Source organism: Amblyomma americanum, chromosome 7 (genome assembly GCF_052857255.1).
Source record: "Amblyomma americanum isolate KBUSLIRL-KWMA chromosome 7, ASM5285725v1, whole genome shotgun sequence".
Taxonomy (NCBI): domain Eukaryota; kingdom Metazoa; phylum Arthropoda; class Arachnida; order Ixodida; family Ixodidae; genus Amblyomma; species Amblyomma americanum.
The window spans coordinates 49867230-49885119 of NC_135503.1; the positions used below are offsets into that span (position 1 = coordinate 49867230).

Genomic DNA, 17890 nt, shown 5'->3' on the forward strand with positions numbered 1-17890 from the left:
CTAGAACCGTTCAGAAGATAATTTGGCGTAGGGTAATTTTGTCGTCTGTGGAAGGAAACAAGCGCTACTTTGATAGTGTTTAAGACCATCAGTCATCTACGACACCACTCCTACAGACTTAACAGATCGCACTGAAGAACATTATCATATGCAGCACTATTAATATAACGGTAAGTGACACAATCGTCGGCGAATAAGCGGATGTTTGATGAAATATGATTAGAAAAGTCATTGATGAAAATTAAGAAAGGAGAGGGCCATGAACTCTGCCTTGCAGGACAACAGAGGGTACGTTCGAGAGTGAAGAAGATTTGTTGTTGGCTTCAACAAATTGCTGACGGTTAGTAAGGGAATCCTGTATCCAGTTGTAGACGAGCGGGTCAAAATTTCGTTGTGAAAGCTTTAGTAGTAGACGTTTGTGGGAGACTTTAACCGGGGTTTGTGATGGACTTTACTTGTGAGTACCCGGGGTGTCGGCTTCCAGCGGAGCTATCGTTTGTGAGGATCTTCAACAAATTTGCTTCTGTAGGTTCTCTCGCTTCAACTAGAAGGCCTAAAGCATATGTTCTGCATGAAGACTTTGAAATCGGCGTGATTGCGTCCACAAGAGTGAAGCCAAAAGCCAGCATTCTACAATTAGTCCAGCGTGCCGGTGCAAGCATGACGTCACTGTTGACAGTCCTTGTCAAGTCCTTGTCAAGCTGACTGCGAAATACTTTGAACGAAGGCAGGATTTCTGTAATTGGGCCACGATTCAGTAGCCGAGCGCTCTAACCACTGAGCCACCGCGGCGAGTGAACGCAAAAGGCGCCCGTGTGCTTTGCGATGTCGGTGCATGTTAATGGTCTAAATTATTGCGGAGCCCTCCACTACGGCACCTCTTTCTTCCTTTCTTCGTTCGGAACCGCAGCAGTGGCCTAGTGGTTTGAGTATCCGCCTCGCATGCGGGATGTGCGGGATTCGATCCCCAGCGCCGCCGGGTACCCACCGATGATACAATGGGTACAAGCATTCCCCTGCCTGGTGCTTGGCTTCTTTAGGGGGAAATGCTTGGGAAATGGGTCGTTGACCCCACCTTGAGTAGACGAAAATACCTCTTACCACGCCCCTTTTTGGCCACGCATGCCCTTGCCCCACAAAAATTCATCATCATCTCTCTTCTTTCACTCCCTCCTTTATTCCTTCCCTTACGGCGCGGTTCGGGTGGCCACCGAGATATGCGAGACAGTTACTGCGTCATTTCCTTTCCTCACAAACCATTTTTCATTTTTCCCGATTCAGTAAGAGATGCTGGCTTTTCACAGGAGGTGATTTGGAAAGATAATGCACGGGTCTGTCGCACATATTTTATGAACATGCACGATACCCATTATTGTGCTGATGTGAACCCTCCCTGGCTTCGAGCGCACAGAAACCAACAAAGGTAGGCAGTGAATGTTTGGTGCGACATTTTCAGTGATCGAATCGTTCGTACCTACTTTTATGAAGAGTCCCTGACCCGGAACAAAGTACTGCGAAGAAATTCTGGAAGGAGAAGTGGATGATATCATTGGAAACCTGCTCCTAAAAGTGCTCTGGGAAGCACGATGGAGCACCAGAGCGTTCTTCTTGACGTGCTGAGCAGCATCTCGAGTCAGGGACTCAGCAATAGATGGGATTTAGTGACCCCATCCCATGGCCCCTAAGGTCTCGAGACTTGAACCTCTTATCCTTCTTCGTGGTAGGGTACATAGAAAACGAGGTTCTAATTGATGAATCTGTCATTGTAGAAGATCTTAAGGCGAGGATCACCATACCATGCACTGCAGTTGACCCTGCAATGCTAAATCTGCTATACTTGATTATGTACTCCAGCGATGCATGATGTGAATTGCTGCACGGGACAGCATTTTCGGCATTTCTTGTTAAAGTTCCGTGTGCTTCTAGTACCGCTTTCCAGTTTGCATGCGAGTTCCCAAACTATAATTTTTCCACTAAAGGAACACTTCAATAAAGGGTTTCCGTCCAATCTGGACAAGTTGCTTAACTGCTGGGAGGTAAACAATTAACTCTTTTAGCCTTTGTGCGTAAAATATTCCGCGTTCTACTTTTTATTTATTCTTAAAGATATTCAATTCCAGAAGAATGCTGATAATGAATCTTCGTGGGGACGTTCACTTTTATAAAAACTTTCGCTAAGTAGCTTTTTCAAATGGGCAAGTTTACTGTAACAAGCGATTAACAAAAGTTATTTCAGCAGTGAAATGTATGAGGCACTAAACGTTACATGCACTGTCAACCAGTTCGTTGTGAGCCCCTGAACAGTCACTTTGAGCTCTTTCTCAGGTCACAGATCATTTATAGAGAGTTTTCGTATTTAGCGTCTAGCCGAATAAGTGCCTTGAGCAGAAAATAAAATCAAAATCTCTCTGGAGCTGTGGCCAAACTTCGGTTTACGATAATTGTTCTCAAGGAGGTGCTTCGCGGTAAAGGTTTTTCTAACCCCGGAAGGGGTAAGAAACTTACATAGACATCATTATCCAGCTTACAGAACTCAGCGCCATTTTTTTCTGACAGCAGCCGAAAGAAAGCCAACTGGAGCGTCGTATTGTTGTCGTGGAAACGGTATCCAGATCCAGCAGAAAAACAAAATTTCCGGACCGAGCAGGATTCGAACCATTGCCTGCGCAAAAATAGCAGCTGCATATGTGTCATAGCTTGCACGAACAGGAGTTATTTATTTTTATCCGTCCGCTCTCTTTCAGTCACCAGGGTGTGCTGAAGTATTTCAAACCGAAACTATCTAGATTTTACTACCCCTGACCGGCGTGTCAAGACAGATAATACCTCTAAGGTGCTATGCATAGTTCAGTGAATAGAAATATTTTCCGATGCAAAAGGAGCTGCTCACGGCTCGATCGGCGGTTTAAAATGATATGATCCTTTCTTTTTGCCGCTCCAACAGACGCCAGTGACCATGCAGTCGTCGTGATATCGTAGTGCAAGCACAGTGATAGCGCACTGGGTTCCAGCGCACTCTTCGGTTATTATCGGCCGGCATCTTTACATTTCTACGATCCTCCAGGCGCCAGAGGATATGGACGGCGCTGCAAGAGACCAGCTAATATGATTCCCTTATACTGAGAATGTAGAGCTCTTATTTTCTGTTGCAATCGTCATCTTGTTCCAACGCTTACGCTATAGTTTCTCTCAATTCTACATCTGCGACTGAGGCCTTAAGCGGCCGCGTCACATATGGCGTGTCGAGTGGAAGTTTTTATTTGGCTTCGGAAAATTATAGTTTATGCGCTTGCGTAACACATAGTCGCCTCGTTTAGCGGACTACGCCAATGATTGCATCAAGCATTGCTAAATGATTTGAATATGTTTCGAGCCCAAAACTAACTACACTTTATTTTAGTTTAGTTTATGGGGTTTAGCGTACCAAAGTGACTCACGCTATAACAGACGCCGTAGTGGAGGACTCCGGATAATTGCGACCACCTGGGGTTCTTTAACGTGCATTGACGTCGCACAGTACACGGGGCTACCTCTTCGCCTCCCCCGAAATGCGACAGGCGAGGCCTGAATTGGGCCCGCGTCTTTCGAGTCAGAAGCCGAGCACGCCAACCACTGAGCCAACTTGGCGGCACAAAAAAACAAAACAAAAAAAACTTTACAATCGAAGCGCGAAAGAATGGAATAGCTTCAAGCTTCTTTTACATCTTTTGATAAATTTTTCCTTATAGAGGGTGCTTGCAAGAGGTAATAGGAACGAAGATTCGAGGAGGAAACCGGCGGGATATTTACAATGTCGCTGCCTTCTCAACAAGTAGTAAAGTTTACAGGTCGAGATATATGCAAAGTAAAGGAAGTACCGCCTTCACTGCTATAGGACACAAATGGGATTGCGGGCAAATATTGTACGGCATATCCGTTGCTGTGACCGGCTCCGACTGCTCACCGCGCATTCCCGGCGGTTCGCAAGTTAGTGTCATCCACGACTGCCTCGGAAATCATTCGTGAAATTTTCAACAAAGAGCATTCTGAATTGAACTGTTAAAAAACTCCCACAATCCCGTGATCAATTCATAAGGTTCTGCTGTAGCATGCATGAGGATGTGCAACAACAAGCAATACAAAAGCAAACACTCACTGCGCCCTTGAGAATCGAATTTTTTGCTCTGCATTGAACTTCTTTTAATTCTCCGTTCATCGTTGGATCTACAAAAAAGCAAATTTCCATGAGTTGCTTTTCACTGCACATTATTGTTGATTTCAACAACGTTCCTTTAATTTTAATTCTGTCGCATTAAATTCGAGTTTTCATATCTTTCTGGTTGTGTATTTCTTATACTAAGGTGTGGTAAACTGGGGGTAAGTAACCTGTAGGAGATTTCAGTAGATGTTGCAGTCGCTAGTGCAGCATTGCTGCGTCTCTCTGCACCATCTCGTTGCGATTCCTCATTTCTAATAACGCCCTACCAACTGGCTAGCACCTGTACGACCTTAACGTAGAAAAAAAAACAGAAGTTAGCGTCTCACCCATGCTTTCGGAGTAATCGCAAGTGGAATAGTAATACCTGTTCATTCCATACAGGTTACAGATGTACCTGAACTGAAGGTTGCGTACGTAAAGCCATATTTTTTTGCCTGAAAGGCAATCGCTGCCCCATGGCGTCTAGGCAAGAGGCAGGGGACTAAAAGGCGTTGATCAGAAAAAAGAAAACAAACTGTTTTCGCTTTCTTTGATACGTCGTCGCACATGCCTTGTGCTTAGTTACCTCATTTCTTCACATACCTTTATTGTGACCTTCATACAGTTGACCACAGCTTGATAAACGAGACGGGATGTAAACAGGCAAATGACAGGAAATTCGAAGTAATATATTGTGACATTGGGTGAATAAATTTATTGTTTTATAGCCTACTGAATCGGGAACACAAATATGGCGCAGAAATACCCTTGTTTCTTTCGCTGGTGCCTCCATCCTTTAGCAATACCTCTGGAGCCATAAATAACTGTCCATTGTAGAAAGGGCCATCTGAAGCCTAAGTATTAAGTTGCGTAAAGGCCTCAGGTTCCCGCGGCGCTGAAACAAAATATGGCCGATGTCCAAATTGTTCACCATTTGGCAATGGTACAAAAGAAACAAAGAGTGTTCGTATTTTTACAAACCGTATAAGAGCGCATTTCTATCCGATTCTTTCTATGTAGCTGCTCAACCACGTCTATTTTTGGCGGTACCATCGGCAGAATTCTTTCAGCAACGATGTCCAACATTACTGATGAGATAATTGGAGCCCGGGCGCTCTTATAGAGGAACGATCCTCTGAATCGCCCAGTGGACGATATGTACACTCAGACAGGTCCAGCACAGCAGGAACGCCTGCAAGTAAAACACCGTGGAGTGTCAGCAATCTTCAAAGAAACCCTGGATCTCTGGTGGCGTTGCTATTAAGGAATACTACTTATATGTCTAATCAGCCGCAGTGCCCTCAGACACACTACAATCCATGCACAGTACTTAGCGCAATAAATCTCGTCTGTAATTTTGCAAGATGCGACAAAAAAAGTTGCGGTATGACGACCGGTTGACCTCTTTTATGTCTCGGATGGTACGCACACTGAAAGGAAAGACGGTGTGTCCATTTCTGAGCAGAAAATGAGCAAGATTATACGAAGCAGTAGCGAAGCCTAATTCTGACGAAGTGGACCCGAAATTTCTCCAATATTCCACTCAGATATCGCTTGTATAACGGTCTGGCCCATTACGTAAAAACATTGAAAGCCTTGCTTAGAAATGAAGACGTTGGTGAAGACCCTACTCCTCTTTTCTTTCCTTCTCAAACCAATCCGAGCGGAAACTCCTCCACAGAGGGAGCGGCGTGCGCAGTTCCAGTCGTATTACTTGAAAGATGCGGGACCCATTGCTAGTTGCCTGCACACAGCTGTGCGAAACAAATAGCGGATTGATTTAAAACGACGATAGCCTTTCCCGTGGCTTGCTGCAATGCCGCTTTAAGAGGCCATCAATCAATGCTGCTGTATTCTTGACCCAGTACCTTTTTTTTCTTTCATTTTCTCTTTGCTCTTTGTTCTCTTTGTTTTGAACGACATGTTTTCGTTTCTTTCTGGTTTTAGAAAGCTGACAAATGATCGCTGTATTTTTTTATTTACTCGTTAAGCGAACGCCTTTCGATTGCAAGCATAAGCGATAGTTTGTGGAATAGCTGTAGGAAATGCGAGAAAGAGCTGGTGATGGCTTTCGAAGGATTTTCATAAAATACCAAGGTTGCGCAACGGGGGAAAGGGAAAGGCATGAGCTCAGCGTACGCATCCTGGATAGGGGAAGATTGTGTAACCCATTCTGATAGTACTGCTCTACATACCTATGAAGAAGAAAATCTACCAAAATGAAGAAATGCTGCGTGCCTGCTCGTCGAAACAAAATTAAAACGCCGAATTTTGATTATGAGGCATCCGAAACGAGTAATTACTCTCTAACTGAAATCTCTTCTACCTTGAGGTTCCCCTAAACTTCTCGACTCTAATCTTTTATAAAATATAAAACAAAATATTTTGTACGTTAAATATTCTCAAGTTCCTGTGTATAGAAAGCCAGAGAAAGTGCAAAGCGGCGGCTGCCATATTGGACCGGCTGATTCAGGAACGCCGCTCCGCTTAGATCCGCGCTCCGCTTAGCTGCGCGCGAGCGTAACCGAAGTATAGCGCTCTATAACGGCAGAGTCGATCCGCTCGCTCTCTATCGGCTGAGCGTTATGCGCATGCGCAGCAGCACTCACGCTCGCCGGTTGAGCTGAGCAGGCGCGCCAAAAAGCTCTGTTAAAAGTCTTACTTCTTTGCCGACAGGTGCTTGCAAGACGAATCCAACTGCTACGCATTCCTGCATAGGTTAGGACACCACGCGCGTCAGCAGTGGAAGCTGCCGTTTAGTGCTGTCAGATCGGTGCGGGCCTGAGGTCCGGCCACTACTATCTGACAAACGCCAGCGCGGCTTTATCGTGATCGTCGCAGTGAAGAAACAGAGATAGATATAAATATCTTTATTGCGGCGCAGCATTAAGAGTCGACGATATCCTGCGCCAGGTTCACCAAAGGAACTTGGTCCGTCAGCTGGTCCGAGGCTAGCCAGACCCGCCTATTTGGGGAGAGAGGGTTACGGGTAACGGTGTATTGAATGAGAATGAGGAAGAAGAAAAGGGAATGCTCCGGATTAGCACAAAATTCGGGATAATTCGGGCTTGAAGGGATTAAGGAAAGAACAGCCGGGGTTAGAATGCTCTAAAGACCGCGTGGCTGGTATGTGTTGAGAGATTCGCCGTGAATAGGAAAGGTACACAGGAGTCTTTAATGCCGTAATGATGAAGAAATATTCTGTGTTTGTAATCGGTCGGTGTGCAACGTTGATGGATAAGGCATGAGGATCCCAGGTGCCCAGTGTTGAAGTTCGCGGGCGAGGAAGTACACCACCCACATTACTTGAGATCGCACATCCCCTGAATACGATTTCTGTAAGGACAAAGTTTGTTGAGCGCCTTTTGTAGATATCTCTGTGTCGTGCTGCAATCTGACGTCGTCAATTCGAATCTTTCAGTCGGAAACTACGTCGTATTCAACGATGGCATCATCGTTTGCAGAGATTAATTGGTGGATTATTTTGTTTTATGCCCACATTGGCTAAAAGGCCATAAAAAGAACTAAAAATAAATTGTGCCCTAACCTCACAGATTTTTTATTTGTTTGGAGGCACCGGGAGCTAGTGTGTTTATTATCTTGTTAACCTGTTCATCTTGGAATACATCTGCTAGCGAGTCGGCCATTGAAGTAAACAATTTGTTAGTTCTACTCAGATCCGAATATTCGTGACTGAGTTACATAAAACTGTTATTAACCAGTAAAAAAACTGGCAGAAAACAAGTGAATACATTAATCCATAAAGCTTCAGAAACGCTGCTAGACTTATTAGAAGTTATCTGTGCGAACACATTAACTGGGATAGGGTTGTTGGGGATAATTGATGAGCAGCTAAAGATAGTTTGATTCGTATATTAACACATAACAAGTCTCTGAAGTTTGCTGACGAAATAATTAAGCAAGTATCTTAACCACAATAAATAAAACCGACAGCTTGACGGGAAAAATACAGGTGCAAAAAAATAAAGATGAGAGAAAAAGCGCCCAAGGCATAATATAAGGAAAAGAGTGGCGTAATGCACTGCACAGAACTGGTTAATGTGTGGGCCAGAAATGTAAGTCACTCTGTTTTCGGTGCGCAAGCGCTTACAGTAGGCAGTAAGTCCGGCGACATTTAGAATGCACTTCGTCCTTCTATTTGCTCATCCTTCGCCGATAACGTCACGCGGTGGTAAATGCATGCAGTGCATATGGGAGACGGGCAAACATGCGTCAAAAGCCGTTTATTCGGGCGAGCTCGTTCGTCAAAAACAAACTGAGGTCGGAGGCGGCGATAGAAGCACGTGGGTCTTGGCGCTCCGGTCGCGCCACCCGTGGCCAAGTGAAGCACAAGTGCCTGGTGACCGCCGTGCTGCGGCGGAAAGGAGCCCGAGATCCGTTTCCTGCTGACGTACTGCGTTAGCATGCCCCCCTGGATCGAGCCGATATAGGCCCGTTGTGGCCGACCTGTTGACCCACTTCAAGTGGAGTTGCATCGCTCCCGTCTTCACTAATGGTGAGCCGGTCCGGATTGCTGTGTTCAGCTCGCTGTGACTGGGAAATAAACAGGAAGAAGAGAGAGGAAACAAAAGCCGACTTTGATTTCGATGCCCAATCCTCGAATGTACCAAGACACCCGAGAGTCAAGTTTGTTGCTGTGCAGGTTAGGTTAAGTTGCGTTTCGAAGAAATTAATAGCAAGGTCTCAATCTCTCGGCGGAGGCTTGCACCGCGCCGTAAAAGAAGGGAAGAATTGAGTAAAAAGGGGAGAGATAACTAGGTGGAAATACGCAGCATGGCCGGTCTTAGATGTGGATGGGTGGGCAGGTACAGCCCTTCGGTGCTCGGAACTGTGACATTGCAGCTCGTCATATGCACGCACATTGCATACGGTCTCGAATAATTAGTACTTCTTGGTACCAATTTAAGCGCTAAGTTGTGACAATTACAAAGTTTGGGGGGCTGAACCCTGTTTAAATGCCGCACGCTGCCCGTCTCACAAAGGTGACTGTGAGTGCCACATCAACGGGTTATACGGTATACTAGGGTCTTTGCAGTAGTATTGGCGTTATTGTTGTAGTAGTAGTAGTAAAATTAATAGTAGTAGCAGTAGTAACAGCAATAGTATTATTATTATTATTAATATTATTATTATTATTAGTAGTAGTAGTAGCAGCAGTAGTAACAACAATAGTATTAGTATTAGTAGTAGTAATAGTAGTAGTAGAAATAGTAGTAGCAGTAGTAGTAGTAGTAGTGCGTGGCGACAAGGCCAGGAGCATGCCGGTGCGAGCCCTTGCTTCTCTATTCGCCACTGCGTTCGTGCACATCGGTCACTGAAAGCTGTGACGAAAAATTCCCTGGATGTTTACCCTAAATTTCGAATTTCGACGACAGCTGGAAGTGACGAAATGTTGATGCAGGCGGAGTGTCAGGTAGCAACAATATCAGTGTTAAACTCAGATCCAGACTGGTTTCTCCTGAAACATTTGTCAGTGTTTTTTTAGAGCAGAATTTCAATTAAACGAGTATTGAGCGGGAACTTTTAATCATTTCGCGGGTCGTTGATCCCCGTCACCATTTTAGCCTATGCTTTCGGCAATAAATAGATCCATCGTTTCAACAAATTTGGAAACATGCTGGCTTCCACCACGTGATGCCGCTTTGTGACGACTCTGAGCAATTCAATGGCACATAGGTTTTGACGATCAGTTACACGAGGACACTTGAATTTATTATTGCGCACGCTTTTTCGGTCAGCACTGATTTTTCCTGCTTGCCTTGAGCAGGTGTAGTAATCGCCCACTGGTTTCCATGGTTGGGAGGGATGTCTTCACAAACGTGCTGTGCGAACAATGCCGTGCCTGTCTTCCAGCTTCGTTTTCAGTTTTTCTCCCTCTACTCCACACAGCCTTCTCAGAAATTCCGCCAACTTCTCCAACTTTCATTCCAACTTTTTTTTTGTATCTAACGTTTTACGGAAGGTCAGAATCCTCAAGGTCACGCTTCCTGTAATAGAAAAATAATAATTAGTGACTTACCCATAATTGCGACAAATGTCTTCATTTTAAGACAACCTTAAAATATCCGTTAAATTTGCTACTTGAAACGCATAACTAGAGCGCTCACCTCGCTTCTCACCTCAGAAAAAAACCATGCAATACTTCAAGTCTCACCCACATGCAGACTCTTCGAACGAAGCCGCCCTTTCAAGGTTCATGGCACTGTCGAAGCGCCGGGACGCGTGCATCGCGCAGTTCCTGGCTCTGAGCGCCGGCTCGTCCGACCAGGAGCACATCGCAGCCATGGCCAACCTGCGTAAGATTGAATTCGAATGGCGGTGATTTGCTTGTGCATCTTCGTTACCACCCTTGCTCACCACACTGCCATTCGCGACAGTACATGAAGCTTTACGCTCGTCATGTGGCGGGATAGTTTCTTAATCGCAAAGACAAGGGTTCACCGTAGGTCGGACAGCGGACACATTCATTTCTTAATAGCAAAGACAAGGGTTCACCGTAGATCGGACTGCGAACACATTCATCCTACATGGACAATTCAGCCATCGTATTATACCCGTTCTGCTACCTTCAAGCATGTAAGTTGAAAGGGGTAGCAATTAATGCGAAATTAGTTTCAGCATCCCGTATATCAGTAAAAGGGACGTCGAGGAGTGAATGTGGCCGGAGAACGTGTTTGAGGCGTTCAGTTGATTAATCGGTCACGTAACAATCGCTCACTGAAGCCACTGATCTGACTAGTAAGTCACGTGACTTTTGGTCCTTATGGCCGAAGACAACGGGTCAGGAGACGTTGTTTTGTGATGACGTCACTGTATGCTGACAACGGCCAGGTCATCCCACGGTGCATAGCACACACCTTTACCAAATGCACAAGTTGCCGTACAGAGACCAGACTCATGGCCTGAACGGATGCGTCGGGCATCTCTGTCGCTCCTTACTTTATCATGCTTCACAGCACCTGCTGTGCTAATATTAGCTTTAGTGAGTCATTAAGAATTATCGACGTCGCTAGCAGGTTTTTTTTTTTTGGCGCGAGAGGGCAAAACACCACGCTCTCGAGCGCACCTTGGTGGTGACGAACGGATGGACAAGCATGGCGAACATTGCACTCGGAACTGTCGGCGATTTTCATAAAATCGACGCCACGTTGGTCCACGGAGGATCGGTGCCCACGGAAGCGCCTCGTTTGTTCCGTTCCTTGAGCGGTTCGGAAGGACATTTATACATATTTTATGGGGTCTGGAGGTAAAACAAATTTTAAACGCGCTCTTAGGGTAATGTGTGCACGTTATCGGGATAGAAGCGCTGCTTGTTGCCATTGCGTGAATTGCCTTATGAACGAGATAGAGAGCGTTGGTGAAAAGAAAGTGTCCACGTTGGGGAAGAGCGCTCGCAGTATTTTCATCCAGACGAGGCAGCGTGTCACAGCTTACATTAACGTGGATTAATTTGCACAAAGGCTAACCCTTGCATAATAGTCATGTTAGTTATCAGTGTCACATTGAGCGGCGCTTTTGCTTTTCGCAGCTTCTTCACAGTTGACACCCTCGCCTCGACCTGTAATAAGAGGAATCACGTTGCTGACTGCCACCTGAGAGAAATCTTTGACATGGCAAAAAAAATATCTCTGTCGACTCGTCATATCAAATAATTTCCTAGCTGATCCTGAAATATTGACATTTCCTGACTTCTCAGATGGGCGCGCCGCCAGCCAGAAAGTGACGCCAGCATTTGGTTTGTGTCTAGGATTGTGGAGTAAAGCCGAACTAACGTGCCGAACTAAGCCGAACTCAATGACTGAATACGCACTTTTCCCGCTTTAATTTTATTTTCTCTACTCAGAGGCACCACGATGCCTGAGTAACTTACACGTTCCTGCACTGAACAACAGTTCACTACTCCGATTTCGTCCGCGGAGGCAGCGGCACGATATATGTGGGATATATAAAACTTTCACGCAATGATATTGCGCTCCAAGTTTAAAAACGTCTACGAATTCAAGATTAACCCACAGCTTGCCTCTACAGCCTCCGAATAGCCCTTATGTGCCATTGGCAAGAAAATAATAATTTTGAACTGGCATGCACCATTCTTTCCACGCATGCCGTTCTTCCCACGCAGCAAGCCTACTTATAAAAGAATGAATACTGACTTTAAAGATGTATATAAATACGAAGCTCACTCGCTTAGAAACTGCTAGACAAAGATGACTTATGGACACTTTGGAAGTCCGAACAGTTTTGTCCATGACCGCCTCTGTAGTGACAGCCCTACTGAAAAATGTATATAGGTTTGAACGGGTCAGCAAATAGGATTATGACACATTTGGTTTGGCTTTGTAGGATGGACGTCCCAAAGCGGCTCAGTCTATGAGAAACGCCGTAGTGGAGGGCTCAGGATAATTTCGACCACCTGGGGTTCTTAACGGGCACTAACAATGCACAGTAAACGGAATTCTAACATTTTTCCTCCACCGAGGTGATACAGTAGTGGGCGGGTTCGAACCCACGACTTGCATGCACTGTGTGATGTAAGTGCACGGTAATTAACCACGAGTAATGGTAGTTATACGGAGCCCTCCACTAAGGAGTCACTCAAAGGCTGATTCGCTTTGGAAGCTTCATTCTGTAATGTTAAACGAAACGTGCCATAATCCTGTTTGTCTCCTATTCAAACCTGTACACATTTTTCAATAGGGAGCTTCCTTTCTGCGGGTTACGTGTATGGTATGTGATTTGGTGCTTTCTTATGCACGGATGGAGGGTTGGGGTGATTTAATTTTTTCATCAATTTTCTATTTCATTGTACATCTGTACGCCCATATTCACTGTCCTACGCCCTCGCTGGCACTGGTATACGTAACTACACAGGCGGATGGTAAGAACGAAGTAGAAAATGAAATAAAAACTACTTCCTAGTGGTTTTAAACTTATTGCATGCATTTCTTACATTACTTACCAATGGAATGAGTCCACAAGGCACGGTTGCTCCTAGAAAAGAGCGCGGAGACAAGTATGAACCGATTCTTTTCGCTTACCAGCTCTGCACATGGTTAGAAATCGTCACTGATATTTTATAACTCAAGCGACAGTGACTGGCCAGCTTTTTGGGTTGCTCGTTTTCTAAGCAAGCAGCATGACAATCTCAGTTTCTGGCTCACTTTTAAGGCTAAACACACATGACTGCGCTTCTGTTTTGTAAATCACTCGCTGTACTAGAGCCTTAATCGCCGATGTCATTGGGATTTGGATTAGTTTGGTTTGGTTTATGGGGATTTAACGTCCCAAAGCGACTCAGGTTATGAGGGACGCCGTAGTGAAGGGCTCCGGAAATTTCGACCATCTGGGGTTCTTTATCATGCACTGACATCGCACAGTACACGGGCATCTAGAATTTCGCCTCCATCGAAATGCGACCGACGCGACCTGGATCGAACCCGAGTCTTTCGGGTTAGCAGCCGAGAGCCATAGCTACTGAGCCACTGCGGCGGCTCATTGGGGTTTAAATTCTTCCCAAAGCAATTTCATCTTCGTCTCAACGTATTTCTTGACGCCTTCGAGAAACGAAAGACTGTTTGGCTCATGGAGGGTGACCACCATCGGCATATAAGCGCCAATCAATTGTGTAATTTAAAATGAACTGTGGTTCTAACTAGGCTGTCCATATAAGCAATCTTTTCTAACTCTGTTATATTAAATGAATTGATGTGCCACCTCTAGTTTTGTGAGAAATTGTCACTAAAATGACTAAAGAGCAGTACCAGCATTCTGTGCAGACAACTAGTTAGGCACAAAATAACGAACTGTGTTCAATCCCAGCCCGCAAATTTACAGCGCGTTTTGGAAGTGTACTGTTCTGATTCCCCGCTCAGGAGCCATTACAATAGCGCAAGTGAAGAGACTGCGATTAAGAGCCCCTCGCGCTTGAGAGCCTCTTAGCCAGGTTTGAAGAAGCAGGCTGCAAGTGCGGGCGCTCGTTGCCCGGCCATTCAAATTTCATTCCACCTGATGGCCTTCACTGTTGCTGAGGATTGCGTGAGCTGTTGTGCGAGGATTTTTCCCACGCTGATGAGTGTGAACTTAAACGCATTTTATACATGAGAAGCAAACTGTATATAAAGCGCCTATCCGGCGATTTAAATGGGGCACGAAGGCAGCTCATTTAAGGGAGTGAATGCTCATTAGTATCCTCATGAACTCAGCCATGTCACGTCTACAAGGTAAAGATATACTGCCTTCTCAAAATCTTCGCAGCCGGAGCAAAATTTTTCCTATCCAGGGATCGAACCCGGGACCACCGTTTGACCAAAAACGACAGCCCGACTACTACTGAACTAACTATAAAAGATAGCTGTTCGCTGAAAGAGGTCAAATTGACATTCTCAATGTGCTCCGGCTTTGATTATTCCTGTAAATAGACTAGAATAAATGGCCCCACAGGATAAAAGCTTTGAAGCGCGTCTATAAAAAAGCAATGGGTCAATCAGTCGGACGCGCAGGAATGGTCAGGTGTATTAAATAGCCTCAAAATGCCGCTACTCTTCACACTGCACCAAAGCCTTTTCTCTATTTTCTTTCAGCTTTGTCGTGTTCTCTCTCAAAGGTTTACTTTACTTGGGCCACTGCTTCTTTTTAGCTTCGCTCCAGCCTCCGCAGCTCACTGTGTGAACGTGCGGTCTAGAAACCAGCTTCTGATGTCGTACTGCATCAGTTGTTAGAATCACGTTCGCCTTGGATCAAGTTTCGTTGATAATAAAAAGAAAGCTGGTTTGAATGCGTTCAGGGTCTACTGCTGCTGTAAAAATAATCCTTCGCTGCTTTAGACTTCGCAGAGCATAGTACACTTGAGAACTTAAAATTTGCGCAATTTACAAGATGTGTGCCTTTATTTAATCAAATTTTTCAATATATTTCGCCAACTGTGCAAATTTTCAGCTCAGCCATCGTTGGGCAGAGTAGACACGGCACGACATCCGACGTCACCGTGTCATCATATGCCTATGTGGCATCTAGGGCAAAACTGAGGCACGAAGGACGTGCCCTCTTTAGCTTTTATGTATCGTAACTTCACCCCAATGAGCGTACCGTTAGCACTGCGATTTGCCATCAGAGCAGTATCAGCATGTTACGAACACCCATGCTTTTATTATACTACCTCCATACTTTGCCATCGTGTTCGTCTCGTTGCGAGAGCGATTTTTCCGTTTCGAGACAAAGGTTTTCGGTGCTCCAAATCTGTCCGTCTCTCACTCTTAAAACTTTGGAATGGAATAGTTTTGTTATTCATCCAAACAAATCTCCCTCGGCAAACAGGACGACCTTTAAGTATATGGGCCCGCGGGATGACATACGTGCAGACAACTAAACTTTCATTTTTAAAATACTGATATGATCGCGATTCGGGAGCCGGTTTCGTCGGAAGGCGATGATTAAGGCTACACAATGAAAAGGTAGCATTTCGGGAAGAGAACGTACAAGCATTTATCTACACAAATTTACATGATGGCCTCTGAAAAAATTTTCGAGTAACATAAATGATCGTGCGAGTGTACACAATTGCACTCTAGAAATACAGTCCTGATTCGGGTGTTTCCGTGCCTTGAAACGTAGTTCCCTGACAAACCTGGCCGTAGAGGCGCAGGAACTACGACGGGTGCCCTATTTTTCGCCGGTACGTCACTGTAACCCGATAAAGGAGACTAGGTCAAGGCACAGTAGCACAACACAGAAGCTGTTCTGCAGCCCCGACTGGTGCACTTGTCCATGGTAGAAAATACGGTGCATTAATACCGTTAGCGGCAGCCAAGGTTCCCGCATGAACGATGTTGTTCCCAGAGCCACCCGGCAGCTGACTTGCAGGAAAATAGCGAAGATGTGTTTTTATTTATATTTATTTATACAATTCCTCCGATGCCCCAATGACACATCATTGTAGGGGAGTTAAATTCTGTCGCCGCCAGCTCTTGTCTATTTGCCGCGGGAAATACTCGTCGTCGACTCATCGAAGGTCGTGTCTCTCGACAGCTGACACTAAGCTTACCCCCCCCCCCCCCCCCCCCCCCCCCCCACGGCGACGACGCCTGTAAAGTATCACGAGCTGATCTCCCGGTCTGTCTAATCTCAGACCAGAGTAAATAACCTATTACCTAGGTGGATGGGACATTTCTGTCTAAAACCCTTTCTAGCTCCAAGATTGTGCCTGTTTGGGTCCGATGAAGCACGTTCTTGCTTCGGTCCACATACTTCCGAAGAAGGCTGATCTCAACAAAAAAAACAAAGAAACCTGCGGTCCTACTGAGCATTAACACCTTGCTTACGCACTTCAAACATTGTTACTGGTTTGCGTATGTATTGGATTCTAGGTGCGTTTTCGTGCAGTGGACATGCAGTGCGCAAGCTAAAGTGCTCTTCAACAAGAGTACCCATTTAGTAAAGAGTTATACCGCAAACATGGACAACCACAGGGAGACCCCACACATACACAAGCGCAAGCGCTTGGGTATGTATGCCATCTCCCTGTGGTTGTCCATGTTTGCGCTATAACTCTTTACTAAATCATTACCCACCAACTCGCCCAAAAAGAAGTTTATATAGAGAGTGCTCATGCTACATTGCATGCCCTAGCAAAGAATAGCTGTACTATATGGGCCAACTTGCCTGGAAATCTTTTTACACTCTTCTACCCAGAGTGAAAATTGTGCAATTCTTGAGTTGCTTTGTTCATATACGTGTCTTAAATTCTGTTCATTGTTTCATATTTTTTGTTAATAAAACGTTGATTAGCTCACGTAGCACAAAAATGGTCTAGACAGATGTCTGTGTGGCAAGCAACATTTTTTTGCCTCTTTCTCGGCCTGTGTCGCAAACTGATTAAGGTAGTTCTAGTAGCACGAAGACAAGATTCGTGCCCGTAAGTGGGTGCCTTACAAACGCTACGCACTTTCACCCTTCCTTTCTCTCAGGGTGGCAGGAAGTTAGAGAAGGGCAGCGTTTTGGGCTGCGAGCTCTCCGTTGACCCACCAGCCCACCACACGTAGTCGTAGTAGCGCCCGTCCAGGTTCATCAAGTCCTACCTGCACGAAAAAATGAAGGAGGCCAACCAATAGGAGGGCGAAATTAAGGGTCAGCGTGTCTCAGTGTGCTGCTACGACATTTCTGTCTTGTTTATTTTTTCTCCGAGGTTTACTAGAGTTTCTTGCTTAAGAAAGAGGCTAAAGTACACCCTGTAGAAATAATGGTTGTCAAAGTTGCCATAATGCCATTAAGTTATGGCTGCTTCATATGTCGTCTCGATGTGGTTTCTACTGCTAAACTCTACTGCCTCTAATATGCAACCTGATCACAATTTTATATTGTTTTCCTTCTTAACTTTAATTTCCACAGATAAAATGCCTCATAGATTAGACCTTCACATACAGGATGTTTGCCTAAGCCTTTACACATTGTTTAAAAATAAGCTTACTGTGTTACAAGAACGCTTTTTTGCGGCATAGCAATTTCAGCGGTATGGTATGTCATAAAACAGCTAAGACGTGTTAACTAGCACTTTAGATAACTAATAATGAATAGTTAAGTTTTAAACTATTGCTGTTAGGCTTCTTAATTATTGAGTGGCGTGTAGACCACCGTAATTAATACCCATATCAGTTTTCAGAATTTCGCAAACGCAGTTACCCTCGGCGGTGTGGCCCA

At 45.1% G+C, this 17890-nt stretch overlaps 1 long non-coding RNA gene across 1 annotated transcript; it reads right to left on the reverse strand.

Moving 5' to 3' along the window:
• Positions 1-9628: 9628 nt before the first annotated feature.
• LOC144097103 (uncharacterized) lies at positions 9629-17223 on the reverse strand. The gene is made up of 3 exons (XR_013306905.1): positions 17139-17223; positions 10353-10490; positions 9629-10185 (listed from the first exon to the last, which is right to left on the reverse strand). It is a non-coding gene; the product is annotated as an uncharacterized LOC144097103 (long non-coding RNA).
• Positions 17224-17890: the final 667 nt, after the last annotated feature.